The sequence below is a fragment of the Onychomys torridus genome, unplaced genomic scaffold, assembly GCF_903995425.1.
Source record: "Onychomys torridus unplaced genomic scaffold, mOncTor1.1, whole genome shotgun sequence".
In the NCBI taxonomy this organism is placed as follows: Eukaryota; Metazoa; Chordata; class Mammalia; order Rodentia; family Cricetidae; genus Onychomys; species Onychomys torridus.
This window is the reverse complement of record NW_023414046.1, coordinates 2719215-2734215: the sequence shown is the minus strand read 5'-3', so window position 1 is coordinate 2734215 and position 15001 is coordinate 2719215. Positions and strand designations below refer to the sequence as shown.

At 39.9% G+C, this 15001-nt stretch overlaps 1 protein-coding gene across 1 annotated transcript in view; it reads left to right on the top strand.

The window, feature by feature from the left end:
* The first annotated feature begins 6278 nt into the window (after positions 1-6278).
* The window catches only part of LOC118576651 (zinc finger protein 420-like), a 37889-nt gene continuing 29166 nt past the window's right edge, over positions 6279-15001 (top strand). Inside the window, 2 exon segments of the mRNA XM_036176842.1 lie at positions 6279-6481; positions 7975-8140. The gene's annotated coding sequence lies outside the window, so the exon portion shown is untranslated.

Sequence of the window (15001 nt, the reverse complement as noted above, 5' to 3'; positions counted from 1 at the left end):
TGGAGAAGGAGTGAATTTGACCAGAAAGAAATCCTGAAGGCAGATTATGATATTTTCCAGATTTGGAATTTCCCACATGGTCTCAGACTTAAGGTGAAAATAGGAAAGTTTAACCAATATCTTCCACATGGTCAACAGCTCTATTTATCTGTTTATACATGGTAGAGTGTGCCACAGAAGTGGATAGGGCAGTCTGACCTAACAGTACTGGTTTACACTCCCCAGCTCTGACCACTGTCAAGTGGGGCCATTTGTGCTTCTTACTCATTGAACTGAAGCAGATTGTCAAGTAATAATCAATTTCTGCTCTCCTAGAACTATCATAGTAGAAATAATAGCTGTAAAATGCATTTGGGGTCTTCAACATTTCATTTGCAGATCTCTGAGAAATGAGTTCTTCTTTTATTTCCTCTTTTAATAGGAATTTTTATTTATTATTTGAGGATTCCAGGCATGTATACAACAATATTCTCTGTACCATTATGATTACTGCACAGTGGTTTTCTTCTCTACTGCTGAATCTATCATTCGGATGTTAAAGACATTGAGGCTAATTGTAAGTATGGTGTTGGAGAAAAGAAAAAGCATGAAGGCCACTAAGTGATATTATAAAATGTTATTTAAGCTTTTTTTGCCAGGAGTTCATCAATGGCAAATGTATCTAAATATACATTAAAATTTTCATGGCTCATTTTAGATATTTTATGAATTATAAACTTGGGTTAAATTAAATTTGTTTTTCTTTTTGATGTGCATGGATGATTTGCCTGCAAGTGTGTCTCTGCTCCACATGACTGTCTGACGCCTGTGAATATCAGAGGGATTCACATCCCCTAGAAATGGAGACAGCTTTGACTCATTCTGTAGGTTCTGTGTATGAAACCTGCGTCCTCTTAAAGTACATCAAATGCTTCTGACCACTGAGCCATCACTCCAGCCCCCAACCCTAACCCATAGAGAAACTGGTCAGCAGATGACTCTTCCTTTGTCCCTTCCATCTTGCACGGCTCCTTTAAACAAACAAGGAGGTGTTAAGTTTCTTTATCTGAGTGAAGAGGTACTGGAATGAATATACATTTGCCTTTCGAGAGTTCTGCAAATGAAATACTGGTTTTGTGTTTCCCTGGGAACTTTAAGGTATGTTTCTAATGTGTCTGGTTTTATAGATTCACTCAGCACTGCCTGACTTCAAAGTTGTGTGTTGAAAGGCTTTAGCTTCAGGAAAACCTTCAGTTTAATCTGATGTGCTAGCTCAGGTTGCTCAGATAGAGTGAAATCAAATGTGACTGTCATGTTCTCAGAGAGATAAGGAGAATCGATCTCAGAGAACAGGACTCATGGACAGAAATATAGCGATTGACCTACAAAAGCACTCAGAGGAGAGAAGTAAATCTCAAGCCTGCCCAAACTGGCCACATGTCAACATTACAAACCCATCAGTTGGAAGGAGGACTGAAAAAACCCATCTATGCCCCACTCCCAGTATGCCTATTTCAATGCAGAAACAAAAGACACGTGAGGATATCAATATGTCATGACTCAAAATGCCACAGCACTGCACTTAGGTGAGTAAACTCAATGACATATTAAACAGAATTCAAAGAATGGTTATGAGAATGTGCCATAATATAAAAGAGGCACCAATTACTTCCTGGGGGAATTCAGTGAAATCCCAAACACTTGCATATCTTAAGGAACACATTCGTGATGTGACAGAAATTCAATAAAGATAACTAAATCATGAAAGATGAAATAGAAATGGTGACACATACCTTTAATCCTGGCTTATTGGACTTTTTTGTTTTGATTTTTATCTTTGAGTTTTTGTAATTGTTTGTTTCTTGGGGTTTTTTTTGTTTCTTTTTTTAAAGAGAGAAAACATAATGTTTAGTGCATAGGGAGTTGTGGACTATTTGGAGTATTTGGGAGGATATAAATTTGATCAAAACATGATATGAAAAGTATTTCAATAAAAGGTAGCAAATGAAAATAAGTTCAAGTCATTAAAGAATGGAATTGAAGATTTCAGAAGATGGAAATATGTCTCATGCTCATGGATTGGTTCAAATAATATAGGAAACATGTTCATCCTAATGAAGGTAAACAACAGATTAAAATTCCCATCAAAATCCTGACATAGTTTTTTGTTTTGTTTTGTTTTGTTGTTTTTGTTTTTGTTTTTGCTTTTGGTATTTGTTTTTTTCTTTGTTGCCCTGGCTATCTGTAACTCACTTGTAGACCAGGCTGGCCTTGAACTCAGAGATCTCCCTGCCTCTGCTTCCAGAGTGCTGGAATTAAAGGCATGTGTCACCACTGCCAGACATCTTCACAGGTCCTAAAGAAACAATTTTCAGCTTCATATAGAAACACAAAAAAACCAGGACAGTCAAAACAAACCTGAATAATAAAAGAACTGTGGGATGTTGCACTACAAAGCTATAGCAATAAAAACATCATGGTATTGAGGGGAAAAAAAAAACAGATACGTTGATCAATGGCATAATTAGTGAGCTAAAATTCAAATGAAATACTGTTGGGCTCGCTGCTCCAGGGTTTTAGCCCCAAATCAGATGGTTTCTTTGATATGGCATAAGGGGAGACAAAACGAAGTACTTTGGAGCTTGCAGAAGACAGAAAGAAAGTGTGCTACAAAATTCTGTAAGTGACAAACTCTGCTGTATCAGTGAATGACATTGAACTCATGGTTAGATCCTTATGATTCAACATCATTACAAAAATGTAATGATTTATTAGGGGAAAAAAAAACTTTACAAAAGACTGCTTTTCCGAAGTACCACATCCCATGGTGTAGTTTTAATTCAAACTGAATCCTTGCCTGATGATCCAGGAGGGCCGGTGCTCTAATCCAGTCATGGCCCAGAATTCCCATATCTCAACTGCTCAGCTTCTCTTTATGCAAATTCTGTGGTTTTGGCTCCCATTTTACACAGAAGAAAACCAGTACACGACTGAAATTCCAGGTCTGAAATAGGGTGTCGCCAATCAGTTCAGGGATGTTCAGGAATGATTTCCTGCAACTGAGCCTTGCTTAGGGATTATTTTGGACACACAATCAGTCTATAGAGAATTTAATCATGTAAACACTGTTTAGAACATAAAAAAGTTTATTTCCCCCAAGTTGAAAAAAACTCCCTTTAGAAATTTTCTTTTGGTGTTTTCATGTTAAAGGGCCATCGTGAACTTCACTAATTTCTTAAATGTAGCATTTTTCTATTCTCCCCTTTTATTGAAAATACTTTTTCACTGAATATATACTGATTAAAATTTCTCCACCCTCTACTCCCAGTTCCTCCTGACCTTGCCTCCCATCCAGATGAACTTCCTTTCTGTCTCTCATTAGAAAATAACAGGCTTCTAAAAGGCAACAGCACAACATAATGAAACAAATTATAATAAACTAAAATAAAACCACCACTTCAAAATTGGACACTGAAAATAAACCACAACAATAGAACCCCAATAGAAGATGCAGGGATTTGAGACCCACTGGTTCACACTCTTAGGATTCCCATAAAAACACTGAAGTGAAAGATATAATACAGCAGCTGACCTGGTGAACATCCCCCTTGGCCCTGTGCTTGTGCCTTCATTCTCTGTGAGTTCTTATGACCTTTGCTCAGTTTATTTGGAGATCTTGTTTTTCCTGGTGTCTTCCATCCCCTCTGTCTCTTACACTCCTCCTGCCTCCTCTTCTGTGGGTTACCTGGGCTCTGAGGAGTGGGATTTGCTGGAGACAACCCATTTAGAGCTGTGTGTTCCAAGGTCTGTCTCTGCTTACTGTCTGGCTATGAGTCTCTGTATTTGTCCCCATATGCTGCAGGAGGAAGCGTCTCTGATGGTGACTGAATCAGGCACAGGTTTATGAGTGTAGCAAAAGGAGTCCTTCTGTTGTGGTTGTTTTAGACCAGTAGTATTTTGGTTTTACCGTAGTCTCTGGTTTTTGGTCACCTGAGCAGTTTCAGGCATGGATTCAGGAAATCTAAAAGAAATGATCACTTCTCCTGATTCATACCACCCACCAAAATTACACCAACATGAACTAATTTGAGAGGTTTATAAGTGGCAACAACAATGAAGCAGAAATAAATGCACCCTGATGAAAAAGAAAACCCAAGAAGCAGATTGGATCCTCACAGAATTATGTCAGAATATCAGCGGATAACTGGAACTGAAGCTACTTGAAGTACTCCGTGATGTAAAATGAAGGCAACGATTCCAGATTCCTTATGAAGTTAAAATTACCTGATATCAAACCAGATAAAGTGGAAAAATGAAAAATTTTAGCTTTTATTGTTAACTTTTTGCCATTTCACGTGATATACCTTGCTTAGGGCACACTCTGATCCCTTACTCCCTACAGTCCTGGCCCATACACATCCTTCTCTCTGTCTCCCTCCCTCTCTATCCCCATCTCCCTCTCTCCCTCATTCCATAACTCTCTCTCATGTTCATTTCTACTCATTTTGCTTTTGACCCACCAAGATTAACCAGGGCCATCTGTGAGGATGTGGGTTTGCAGCTGTTTTGGAGCCTGTTGGACTCAGCAGAAGAGACACAAGTAAAGACAGTGATTCCCCTTCTCCTAAAATCTCTCCATGGCCACAGTTGAGAGGTAAAGGGTGGGGTCCTGTGAGCCTCTCCCCTTCCTAGACTGATTGTGTCCAGGGCTGGCCTTGACTGAGCCCAGTGCAGGTGAGTACAGTTGCTCTGGGTTACTGATTACAACAGCTGTGTGGAGTCTCGAGCATGCCGTGTCCTGGCCGGTCCCCATGGTTGTTTTCTTATTTCCTTCCCACTGCCCCTTCCTCAATATTCCCAGATCCTTTGATGGGATAGTGTAACTGAGCTGTTTAAGGCTGTGCCCATTTCAATGGCTTATTTTATGCATCTTGAACAGCCACAAGCTTGTACATTCACCACTGAGTTTTCAAAAGGAATTTTCTGTTTTCTATAAAAGCATCTTCCAGTATCCTTCCCGAAAGACCAACTTGTTTCTATCTTAGCACAAGCACAACATCCCCATCTCACAGCACAGCATGACTTCAGCACTGGGCTGTTAATGGTCTGACTGACCACTGACTTCCTGAACTGCCTATTTCCTTTCTAAACTGTGAGTTACTGAAATGTCTTCCACCAAGTCAACATTGCTAACAGTGTAATTCCGGATATTTGATTGGCAGTAGTGGAAGTCCATGAGGGAAGGATAAAGATGGCTTTTTAGTGTCACTTCATTTGCATAGTGATGGAAACGATTATCCAGCTTCCCAGGAAAGCTCTCCAGAGTGAGGTACTGTGCCTAAAATTTAGAATATTTCATATAAGAGTAGAATATAGAGAGGCAACTTCTCTTTTACCTTTAACTAGTGCTGCTTGCTTGAGCATTTTAATTTTAATTCTTTAATTTTGGGGTGGGGCATCCAGCTCCTCTACCTTGTCTTCAAGCCTGATAGTCTGTCTCCTACCTGCTTGATCTCTTTGAGTTATTATTATACTTATTGCATTATCCATTTCCTGTTGCATTTCTGTTTGGATTCTTTTTTCAGTGTTTCTAAGTACTTACTGAATTTAATTTTCATACCCTACAATGTCTTTGCATCCTTCAGGCTTTTGCTAGTGTTTTCTTTCCACGGATCATTTTGTTCCAGTCTTCTTTGAGTTGATTCACATGCTTTACATGTTTTGAGCATTTTGGACATGACTCTGGTTTTTGAGTTCTGTATATTGGGTATCATTTCACTTTCTTTCCTTAGGGGATACAGACATGGTTTGTGTTTTGAACCCAGGGTGTTTTATCTTAGTTTTAATGTGTTTTGGGAATGGGGCTTTAGAAACAGAATTTAGGGTGTTTGTTTTCTTTTTGCTGTGGGTTTTACCCAGGAGGCTTGTATTCCAGAAAGAGAACTTAGGCGGGATAACTTGTATCTGATGGGATCAGAGCACAGGGTCAGATACCAGGTGCAGCGTCCTCCTAGGTGCAGTTCTGGTCCAGGCTGGCAGCAAGCATGTGGGGAGGCTGTGCAGAGCGGGTCCAGGGCAGCTGACAGCTGGAGCTGTGTGGAAGGCAGCCTGAGACCCAGTGGGAGGGACGGTCCCCGATGGGGCACCTGCCTGATCAGTGGCCTTTAGGAGAAAAGAAACAGCGGGGTGGACTTAGATAAAAATTAAGAAAAAGAGCCGGAGGTTGGTGTTTTGAAAGAAGCACGTAACCGGAAGCAGAGATGTATTGGGCGGAGCCATGCGGAGCCCTTTCAGGCATCTAAGCTGAAGGGACAGGAAATTTCACAATTCCGTGTTGGACTCTGGGCGCCGCGCGGTTCCGAACTGCATGAGGAGGACCCGGCGGGGTGTCGCGGGGACCTGAAACCTCCCGGAGCCGCAGTCTCCGCGCGGGCGGCCTGGGAAAGTCACAGTCACAGCGCAGTGGCGGGAACCGCAGCCCGGCGGCCCTGGAACCTCCCAGGTCAGAGGAGCTGCGGGGCTGGGACGCGGGAGGGAAGGACCGGGGTGCCCGCGGAGGTGCTCAGAAGACACAGCTTCCAAAATTCGGTTGTGCGCCAGACGGTGGTGGCGCACGCCTTTAATCCCAGCACTCAGGAGGCAGAGGCAGGTGGATCTCTGTGAGTTCGAGGCCAGCCTGGTCTACAGATGTGAGTTCCAGGAAAGGGGCAAAGCTACACAGAGAAACCTTGTCTCGAAAAAAAAACAAAAAACAAAAACAAACAAACAAACAAAAATTCTGTTGTGGATATCTTTCCGTTGTTGATAAGGTTGAGATCCTATGAAGTGGGGTGTATCGTGATTTTTTTCTTTTATAGATGCCAGAATGTTGTCACCATATAATCTCGTAGAGCATCTGCAGTGTCTGTAGTTTGCTAACGGGTTTTCTTTGATACTATACCAATTACAATGCTTCTAGAATTGAAATTCATCCACCGTTTCTTAACGACCCTGGTCCACTACTTGCCTATTCAATAGAGTGGCCTGTGGCCTGGGGAATTGGCTTCGCAGAGATCTTTGTAGATATTAGTTATATGCGGTACCTATTAACATTTACTCAGCAAACTTTTACTCGCCGTTAATTTTCCACCTGAGATGTATGCACTCTGTTGTAAACACAGAACTCAGAAATGTGTCTTCATATGCTTCGTTGTTGATATCACACCTTAGGTCTGAATGATGAATGAGGACAGACGATGTGATTGAGGAGAAGGTTTATTGTAGATATGAGGGAGAAAATAGGCAGAGGCATCTGGAAGGTTCCAGAATGAACTGGTCCATGGGAGGGGAGAGAAAAGGAGAGACAAATGAAGAGAAGATGGGAGAGAGGTGGAGGCCAACTGGAGCCTAAAGGCCGAAAGAGCACATAGCAAGCAAAAAAAAATTTTTTAAAGTTTGCTTTGATATGTTAATTGGCACCTCAGTTAGCCATTTGCCATTTGTCATGAGTTTTTTGCCCCCTGACAAGGTCCAGGCAAGCCCAGTATACATGTGAGAAGACCACACTATTTTTAAAGATAGAAAACTCATTAAGATGATCACAAAATTAGAAAGCACCTTTTGAATAACTATGATTGGACACCTACATCAGAAAAATATCTCCTTCAAGAACTAGACTGCCCATGCTCATGTGGCAAAACTGTTGTTTTTTATTTCATGGTTTATTAACATTCAGTGCTGTGTGTGTGGACTTGCAGGAGAGTGGGAATCCTCGGCCCTGCTCTCAGGGATTTTCTTCAGAGATCTCATCTTGGAGAAGTGCAGCAGTCTGGTTCTGAGGGTCAGAATAGTTTTCTTGCAGTCTCCCTTGCTCCCCCTCAGGGTTCTTGGACAGAGCACTCTGCATGTGTGTGAGCTGTGTGTGAATGAAGTTTCACATCCCATAACGTGAGATCCTCAGAAAAGAAGACATTTTTCATGATATTTTCTCTCTCCTTCATGCTTATCCTTCGGCAGGTGTTACCTTCTTTTGGATTTGTTCCATGAAAAGTTCCAAGTACATTCTAAAGAATCCCTTTCCCATATGCAAGTCTCACATTGCTCAGTGAGTCCTGCTCAGCTGTGAATCAGAACAAAGAACCCTGGATGGTGAAGAGAGAGGAGACAGTAGCAAAGGATCCAGGTATGCCAGAAGGAGTGAGGAAGGGCTGGGGTAGGTGTCAAATGACAGTGGGAACAGGATATGAAACTGTTTTTGGCAGATTTTGTTTCATTAATGATTATGGAAAATTTCACTGAAAAAAATACTAGATGTTGTAATATGGATTTCCCATTATTGACTGTGTAGTAAACAGTCAATTGTTCTCATTATTGGAAAAGTTGTGAGTCCCTGACATGACTGTTGCCCATTGAAAACAATGTTTCTCTGACCCAGGCTGAAAGAAGCACCCTGGATATGGGTGTGACCTGAGCCATTTAAAGGCAGGTTGAATATTGCACATGTAGCCAATGTCAGTAGTCTGTGTCTGTGTAGGCCTTGTCATCTCCGTTATCATTATTTGTGACTAGTACATTCCAGGTTCCCGGTCCATCCATGGATTTCTTTCTGTGGAGCTTGCCTCATAGTGAACCGGAAAACCTGGTATGCATAAAATAATCTTGCCCCTATGACACCTGTGGGCATGCCTTGCCTGACAGATTGGGATTATTGCACACAGGATCCAAATCTGGTTATGGCCATTGATAACTGTGCCCCTGCCCCATCCTGCATGGTAAGTTTTGACAATACGTATGCTATGACAAGGGAGTTCAAGGTATCTATAGACAGTGTGAGTGGTCTGATCTGAGCCTTCTCAAGAAGGTCCCCTTGCTTTCTGACTCTCCTATGTCGTGCTCTTTAAACTTTTCTCTGTCTTTCTTGACTGATGCCCTGGGTTGAGTTAGTCTTGATTCAAGTGGAATAATTCAAGTTGTCCTTCTTTTGTACTGTTTGGTTTAGCTTTGTGTCTCCATGTTTATTGTGCTGAGGTATGTTTCTCCTGTTCTCACATTCTGGAGAGCTTTGTACTGAGCAAATGTCATATTTTACCACTGGGCTTTTATGTATCTGTTGACATAGTGTTTTTTCTTCTCACTGAGTCCACATATTTGCTGTTTTACATTCATTGATTTGTAGGTCTTGAATTCTTGTTGTGAACTCAGTTTTTCTTCCATTTCCTTGTAATATAAAGAGAATATCTGTGTCTGCGTCAATCCCATCAACTGTTCTATGCTTTTGTTTGTTTTTTCACATAGTACTTTGGGCTCATCTACTTTGGGTGTCAAGGTAGAGCCAGCTCTTTATGATGACTTTCTAGTGTTCATTTTCTTTCTGTTTTATTTACTGGTCTCCCTTTGGCATTAGCATTAGGTTTGTCTAGAGGAAAGGAATATTCTGTGCTGAATCTGTCCAGTCTTCAGACACTGTTGGAGGAAACTCTTGCTGCTTCAGACTCAGCTCTGCTTAATACGTGTTTTACTTTTGTAATAAAGATGGTCGATTATTCACTTGTTTCTTCGGAATTCATCACTTCTTCAGTTCTGATTGATTTGTGATTGACTTTCCACAACACTGCATAAGGTAACACTGACATTGTTGTCATACATTTCATGTCCCCTTTCCAGCTCGGGTTCTAATACATATGGATTCCCTTTTTTTAGTTTTGATTAGGTGAACAATGCTTTGCCAGTTGTTTAGTCTCTTCACAGAAATAAATCTGCCATGTTAAGTCACTGTATTATTCTTTGAGTCTCTATTTCATTAATTTCTACATAACCTTACTACCATCTTTCTACATGATATTTCAGATTGACTTGTTCTGCTAGTAAGCCTTCAGGCACATAATTAGGAACAAATGCCTTTTATAACCAATGCCTCTTGTTGCCACAAACTTCTCATCATCCCCACTGCTGTTGCTTTACTAAAGCACCATGACCAAGGCAACCTTTGTCTACTGCTTCAGAGGGATCCGAGTCTGGAGTTGGAAGTTTTCTTGTGTCCCACGCAGTGCCATAGCTGCTCAGTCCCAAGTAAACACACAGGCTTAGGTTATTTACAAACTGTAGAGCCTATAGCTTAGGCTCATTATTAACGAGCTTTTATAATTTAACTCAACCCATTTCTATTAATCTGTCTCTTGACAAGTAGCTTCGTGGTGTTGTTACCTGTTCTCTCACATCTTGTTTCTCCTGGCAGCAGCCCATAGTGTCCCCACTCTCTTTTCTTCTCTCACTATCTGTCTTGGATTTTCCCACCTGGCTCCATCCTGCCCTGCCATAGGCCAATGCAACTGTATTTATTAACCAGTGGGAGCAACACATATTCACAGCATACAGCAAGTCATCCCACAGCAAGAGTCCATCATGGCAGGAAGGTTGGACAGCAAGCAACCATGTGAGTAGAATGGGAAGCTGAGAGATCACATCCTCAAGCATAGTCACTTAGGAGGGAAAGAGAGAAATAAGGTGGCCTGAGGTTCTTTTTTTCACAGAACCTGTCCCCAGTTTCATAATTTATGCAACAATGTTCCAATGACTAAACTTCCCAAAACACTGACCAACTGGGGACTTACGTTCAAATACATAAGCCAATGGGAGACACTGTAGTTCAAACCATACAGTCGACCTCCTAATATTCATGCTGTAATTGTACTGAAAGGCACATTTTATAGGATTTTAAATCAGTGTAGAAAATAAAACTTTAATTTCTTGTTTGGATTTTCCATTTGTTTCTGGGATAGGGTCTTGCTCTGTATCCTTGACTGGCTTATAACCTGATATGTAGATCAGTCTGGCTTCCAACTCATATGCATCTTCCCACCTCTGCCTTCTGAATGCTGGGGTTAAAGACCTACCCCCCTGTGCCAAGCTTGAATTTCACTTTTATCTTTTAATATTGCTGCTAGAATGCAGCAAGACTTCAGTTCATTTTTTTGACCTATGGGTTTTTTCATTGAGTGAGCCAGCTCCTTAGCCTTGTACTGAAACTCTAATGTGTGTCTTATACTTGCTGTATCCTGGTGGACAGGCTCTCCATTGGGTTGTATTAGGCTTACAGAGTTCTTTGTTTCTTATTTCATTGCAGGATGAGGATTCCTTAGATTTCTATCTCTAGATTGCAGTGTTCACATCTTGCCTCATCCTCCTTATTTCCTGAGCTATTTGCTGGAGTTCCCTTGCCCTTCAGTAAGTTTGTTTCTGTTCTCTTTGAGTTCAGCTGCTTGTTTCCTCTTTATGTCCCTTAACTTTGTGGAAATGACTTTGAATTGTGTTTTGAGTTCTGTATCTTGAATTTCATTCAAACTACATTCCTTAGGGAGCACTGGTATTCATTGGTGAACTGCTGGTCAGGGATTTCTCACATGCACTGCATGTGTACAGCTCCTCTCATGTATACAGTATCCTAAGATGTTGTTTCTGGATAAATTCTTTGAAACATTCATTACATTTGTAATTATTTGCTCCTGTAGGAATATTTTGATGCTTTCTAATATGTGAGCAGCAAGTGAAGGATTTGCCATAATCAGTAAATTTGTAAGTTTCTCTCCAGAAGGGTTCTGTAATGTGTTTTAAAGGCTGATGAATGAGAAAAGCACTTTTCCACATTCTGTACATTCTTCAAGGTTTTCCCATAATGCATCTGGTCATTTACTTTGAGTTGTGACAAACACACACACACACAAAGGCTTACTACATTCTGTACACTTATAAGGTTTCTCCTCTGTATAATTCCTTTCCGTCTACTGAGGTTTGAGTATATTTTGAAGCATTTTCTACATTTCTGGCATTGCCGAGGTTTCTTTCCTCTGTGGTTTTTAGTGTGTGTTTATCATTCTCTGTATTTTTGTGTTCATCTTTCTAGTGGATTTGTAGGATTTGACTAAGGCTAGAACACAAATTTAAACATTTTACACAGTCTTTATATTTGAAAAGTTCTTCTCTAATGTTCCCACTTTTATGGCTGTTTAGGTTTGATTTTCAGAGATAGAAGCATCTCTGTGGTTTCCAAATCTGACTTGTTGGAGTTTTCTGCAGTATCACTTGTGTTGTAAAGTGTACACTGGGAGGATTCCTGAATCATTTTGCCAAGTTCATTGCAGTTGTAAGATTTCTCTCGGATATTCACATGCTGATGCACAATATGCTTTGAGCTGTGATCCAGGACCTTCTTCTATTTAACACACATGTGATTGTTGTCTGGAAAATTAGCGCAATTAAGGATAATAGGGATTGGTGCATAAGTAACAGATGCAATAACTGCTGTTTCCTTAAGAAAAGTAAGCTAGCCCTTCTTAGGAATAGAGTTCTCATCAGAGGACCTTTGTGTTTCACTATCCTTAAAAGTAAGCTCAGGAGAACCTCCACTCAACCCACAAGGAATGATAATAAACTCATTCTTAGCTAAACTGCACATCTTGCAGAAGGTCAGTTAAGTAACTGAGGAATAATGAACTCTGAGGAAAGAGCTTTCTGAAGGATCATATGAAAGAAATTTCTCTGTTTTCTTGTTGTGTATGCTTTTGAGACACAATTGTTATATATAGTATTGGTCAGCTAAGAACTATATAACTAACCTGGGCTGTCATGGAACTGACCAGATCCTCTTGCTTCAGCCTCTCTAGTGCTATGATTAAAACCATGCTGTCCCAGAACTAAATATAGAGACCACATCTCAAAAAATAATAAAAGAAAAAAGAACAATATGCACACAACCAAAAGCTCTTTCTGTAATCTAGAAGCTTTCCATTTTTAAAATTAGAAATAGAATAGTTTAATCCAATAGTAAAAACAGAACATTCTAATAACTATGTATACTGCATTGCATTTCCTTGCTCTGAATATTCCTTTTTCTTTGAAGTTCTCATTAAAATCTAGATAAGAGGGCTGGAGTGATCAGGCAGTATATAACATTGGTTACTCTTCTAAAGCACACACAACATGTAAAGAACCATGAAAAGGTCATGTTGATAACCAGCATTTCCCTTATTTCTGGGAGTCTCTAGATAGTTCAGGGAGTTTAAATATGCGCAAAGTAGGTAAATACAAAGGATGATTCAGGAACTCTGTAAGAAGAGCATTCATACTTACAAAGACTAGATTGCTTTACTTCTTTACAACATGACACCCTTGTACAAAGCCCTCTGAGCAGAGTCCAGACATTCTCATCCTTGAATGTCACCAGACCCTATCGTGGAAAATTACCCATTTACCATGAGTTCCTGGACAAAATGCTTTCCTGTGTAAAAGACATATAAGCAATTAGAGGCACTTTTAGTGATATAAGTGAGGTATGAATATTAGTCAAAGACAAGCTTTCTAAATACAGAGATGACTCAGCAGTTAGGGATACTGGCTTCTTCTTCTAGAGGACCATGGTTTGGTTCCCAGCACTCTAGGGCACCATTCCAGTCCAAAGGAACCGATACTCTCTTCTAAACTCCATAGGCAGGGGGTACAGATAGCAGTGACATATTTACTTAGCCAAATATTCCCAGCCACATAAAATGAACATGAAAGTTAATTTTAATAAGAGATATTTTCTGGAATAGTCATACTCTGTATTGTTTTTACTATACTCTACATTGGTATTGTGGTCTCATCATCAGCAAACTTGTTGGGAATATAAGATACATAATATGGATCCAGAGGCAGGACTGTACTGTTAGGAAGAGTATGTTGACATCAATCAGCATCCCAGTGTCACATCTCAGATGTAAAAGTTATGATGAGTGAAACTGTGTTTTTAAATTCTACAGCTGTTAACCTTTATCAAACATGGACACTGGATCAATCCTGTCTGCAGCTGGGCCTCACCTGGTTCTAGTCTAACATATGCTCAGTTGAGATTCTGAGCCCTAGGGCAATAGTGTACTTTTTCCAGAATGAAGAGAATACAGAATGCAGAAGCCATAGAATAAATAAAGATCAAAGAAGTTGTTTGTTGTTGTTTTTACCAGTAGGGACTGTAAATTCAGTGCATATAAACAATGTTCCCACTCATGGAATAGAATCAAATATTTTGTGAAGTTACTAATAGGAATATTTTGTTAATCATGAAGCAAATAGAAAAATCAGCATTTGACAGCACTAATATTTTCTAAATTTTTCTAAGACTAGGCACAATGATTACTGATAAATAATGTTTTCAAAATTACATATGTGGTTATACTGCTGAATGTTGAGAATGATATAAATGAATGTACTATATGTCAGTGTGTTCAGATGAAATAGAAAGATTTGTGGTTGAAATGAATGTATTAACTATGTGAGAATTATACTGTCTTTATTAATTTTAAATAGATTGGCTCAATTGAAAACTTGAAGCTTCACATTTCAACTATTTTCTTTAGTATTTGAGCTCAGTTGTCTAACAAGATTTTAGATTTCATAGACATAGTATCATTTATGATTTTTCCTTCATTTGTAAAAAATAGGTTAGTTATTAGCTGCATAGCAAATGTGTAGCACTGATGTGAACCTGGTGGCTGGTAAGGTATCTGTGCAGTAAGAACATTTGCTGTTTATGCGTGGAAACCCAACTTCATTCTCTCCATATGCAGCGCTGCTCAAGACAGTACCTGACTCCAATGCCAAAGGTTTGGTACCAACTGTAGGGCTCAATGGCCATCATGTAGGCATGCAATGCATAGCACAGAAAAACATGCAGATGAACACTCACATACTTAAATAAAACTATCATTATAAAGAAATGGAAACCTGTCAAATGCAATAATTGTTCAGAATCTCAACATACGTAATCCATAGTTTTAAGAAAAGGAAAAACACGGAGTTGGGAAGCCTTCCAAAGAAAAGGAGAGATTAAAGTCACCAGTCATATTTTGTTTGGGTATTCTCATTTTAAAGGGACATCATGAAATTTATTGATTTTATAAGACAGCTCTCTTCTTTTTCCCCCTTTTATTAAAAATATTCTTTTTTCACACAATATATCCTGATTACAGTTTCCTGTCCTTCTACTCCTCCCAGTTCCTCCCCACCTCCTCTC